At 47.3% G+C, this 3,672-nt stretch overlaps 1 pseudogene; it reads right to left on the bottom strand.

Annotated features, from left to right (window-relative positions):
• Positions 1 to 1,836: 1,836 nt before the first annotated feature.
• Positions 1,837 to 3,387, bottom strand: LOC113568419 (annotated as a pseudogene).
• Positions 3,388 to 3,672: the final 285 nt, after the last annotated feature.

The raw sequence follows: 3,672 nt of genomic DNA on the forward strand, positions 1-3,672 counted from the left end.
TCTCATCAATATGAAGTATTGGAGTACGGGAGTTGTCTGTACTGGCCTCAAAACAAGTGACAAGACTAGCATCATCTTTCTAAGCAGCAATCAAAGCAGTCCTATTAATAGGATCTGTAAAACCACATTTATCTTTTTACTTTACTTTACTTTAGTTCCTCCTGCACTCCTTGGTGCATTGGGCAACAAGCGCTCTCCAACGGGTCCAGCGTCTCTGGCTTCGTCCATTGAGCATATGTCAATAGTTTTTAGGTCGGCGATGAAGGTTGATCTCCAGGTGGTTTTGGGTTGGCCTTGCTTTCGCTTTCCTCCTGTCGGTGTCCAGTGTACAGCTGCCTTTGAGATGCGTTTGTCTGGAAGACATAGGAGATGACCAGCGAGGCTCATTCTGCGTTCGGTGGTGATTTCTTCCAGCTTCCGCAATCCACTCCATTGAAGAACTTCCTCATTGGTAATTCTGTCCTTATACGAGATATCCAATATTCGGCAGAGGCACCGTTGATGGAAAACGTTTAGTTTCTGGGCGATCCTCTTTGTGTTCCTCCAGGTTTCACTGGTGTAAATGGTGGTTGGGATGACGATCTTAGAGTACAGACGCATTTTGATTCCTGTATTGATTGTTGTTGAGGACCAGATGCGGCGTAGATGCTGGAACACACCCGCCGCCTTTTCGATCCTACATCGAATGTCCACTTCTGAGCCACCATCATTATGCTGCCGAGATATGTGAACTCGTCGATGTCCTCCACCGTTTGCTGCCCAATAGTTATCTGCACCTTGGTTTGACGATTCACCCGCATGACCTTGGTTTTGTCTGTGTTAATGTGCAAGCCAACCTTTTCCGCTTCGCCCTCAAGGCATGTTTCCATGGATTGTAGAGCCGGTTTTATATCGTCTGCGAATCGTCTGCGAAATCGAGATCAGTGAGATGAGATCCATTTGTCCAAGGGATTCCAGTCACTGGGCTCATCATCACCTTTTTCATGATGTAGTCGACTGTGAGCAAAAAGAGAATTGGTGACAGGATACATCCTTGCTTGACTCCGGTTTCGATGTTGAAGAAGTCTGTGTAGCCATCGTCTGTCCTGACGCAGCAGCTAGAGCTGATATATAGGTTCTGGAAGACGTTGACAAACCGTTGTGGAATGCCGTAGGCTCGTAAAATTTTCCACAAGGAGCCCCTGTGGACACTATCAAAAGCCTTTTTGAAGTCGATAAAGTTGATGAGCAGGGGGTGCTGGAATTCGATGCACTGTTTGATGATATTACGAAGCGTGTAAATCTGCTCACTGCACGATCGGCCCGCTCTGAATCTGGCTTGCTCTTCCCAGAGAATTGTCCACTGCTTGTTGTAGGCGCCATAATAGAACGCTGCAGAAGACTTTCCCAGGAACCGCGAGGAGTGTAATGCCCCGCCAATTGTTGCAGTTGGTGGTATTGCCTTTCTTGGGGAGTTTAACGATTACTCCTTTCCTCCAGTCACTTGGGACACTCTGATCTTGCCAGCACTTGTTGAGCAGCACTGTGAGGGTGTTTACAATTGCGTCTCCACCGTGCTTTAGCATTTTCGGTGCTATCTCGTCTAGGCCGGGTGCTTTGTTGGCTTTGAGTGTTCGAATAGCCACCTTAGTTTCCTTGATAGTGGATCAAGATTAACTACCAGGTCTGGAGGTGGTGGTGTGGTGCCAAAGTCATAGGTGTTGGCAGGGGTGGGATGGTTTAAGGTTTCCTTGAAGTGTCTACCCAGCGCGTGTCTTGTTCTTCTCTGGTGAGCAGAAACACCCCGTCCTTGTTTTTGATGGGTGCACTTGAGTTGCTCCATGCCCCAGTCAACTCTCATACAATGCGGTACAACATCTTATTGTCATTCTTGCTAGCCGCCTCATGTGCTTCGGCTCCTTTGTATTCCAACCATGCCTTCTTGTCAGATTTGCAACTTCGTTTGACTGCCCTATCCAGTTGCCGATATCGCTCTGCTGTGGTTTCCTTGTAAGGGTCAGCTTTTGCCTGTTCGCGTCAGCATTTTGCGATTTTCCTTTCGTCAATCAGGCTCCAAGTTGGGTCCCATATCCAACATTCTTTCTTTGTCCCACGTCGGCGACCCACGATTTCCTTTACCGTTTCTATGACTGCTTGTTTGAATGCCATCCAGTATTCGTCGATGTCGCCCGCATCTTGGAGTAGCTCTAACCGATTTCTCAACTCCAGTTCGAATTGTTGGACCGCGGCAGGTTCTTTCAGCTTCTCCACAGCGTAAGGACGTTGTTGTTGCTTTTGTTCTCTCTGTTTGAGCCGTAACCGAATTGAGGATCGTACGAGATAATGGTCCGATCCAACGTCCGCGCCGCGATAGGCTCTGACGTCCAACAGTGCTGAACGCCATCGCCGAGAGATACAGATAAAGTCAATTTCATTGTAAGTGGCTCCATCCGGCGATCCCCAGGTTTTCTTATGGTTGTTTTTGTGTCGGAAGTATGTGTTACCAATGCAGAAATTGTTCATATTGCTAAAGGATAGAAGTCATTCACCATTATCATTGGTCTGTCGCCCCGAACTGTGTGGACCATGACAGTCGTCGGTAATTTGTGCATTGAAATCACCGATGAGAAGTTTAACGTCATGGGTCGGGATTTCATCAATGGTCTCTTGTAGCAGTCCGTAGAATGTATCCTTCTGATCGTCATCGGAGTCTTCGGTTAGAGCGTATACTTGGATGATAGAAGTTTTAGCGTGTCTTGATTGAAATCACGCCGTGATGATGCGATCGTTGACAGCTTTCCATCCAAGCAATGCACATGATGCCTTTTTACTAAGCACCAATCCGACACCACGAATATGGTGCTCCTCATGTCCTGAATACAGGACTGACTTGCCATCACTTATGATCTTTCCCGATCCAGTCCAACACATTTCGGAGACGCCCAATATGTCAAGATTGTAGTTGTCAAATTCGTGTAGAAGCTGGGCAATCTTCCCACCTTCGCAGAGAGTTCTAAAGTTTCCAGGTGCCTAATTTGGAAATCATTTTTGCATCGAAGGTTCCGGACTGCATCGGGCGTTGGACACCCTCGCGGGTTTGCTCCAGCACCGTCATCAATTTAGAGCCAGGTCCTCTTTGCTGATGGGATCGTTTAGAATATTCGCTTGTTGTTTCCATAGCGGTAGAAGTTTTTACAGGGCCGGGTTGCTGGCCTGGCGCCTAACCCTCCTCCTTTCGCATCCGGTGCTTGGGAACCGGCAATGGCGGAGTTATTTATCGGCCTGGGGTAAAGGCTGCTTATTCTGACGCTCTGGATTACGAGACTCTAAACTGAAGACCGACTCATTACCTAAAAGCATTCCTGTCAAGCTCACCTCACCGAACTTACGTGCCTGGGCACGAGTCATGACGCATGCAGGGAATACATGCTCTAAAGTCTGATCAGAAAGGGCCACATTTTCCAGTGGTTCATTGACAACCTCAGGAAGTCGAAACAGTGTACCACCAGCAATATTATTACCAAGGACAAATGAAACCCACTTCACAGGTAACTTAGAACTAACTGCAACTTTAAGTAAACCAGAGATCTCATTTGTACATGAATATCCATAATGGAGAGGAACTCTACGTCCCCCTAGTTCTATTCCTTGTACTAGTACATCACTTCTGCAATATGACGACTCCGAAAACAG

Source organism: Electrophorus electricus, chromosome 1 (genome assembly GCF_013358815.1).
Source record: "Electrophorus electricus isolate fEleEle1 chromosome 1, fEleEle1.pri, whole genome shotgun sequence".
NCBI lineage: Eukaryota > Metazoa > Chordata > Actinopteri > Gymnotiformes > Gymnotidae > Electrophorus > Electrophorus electricus.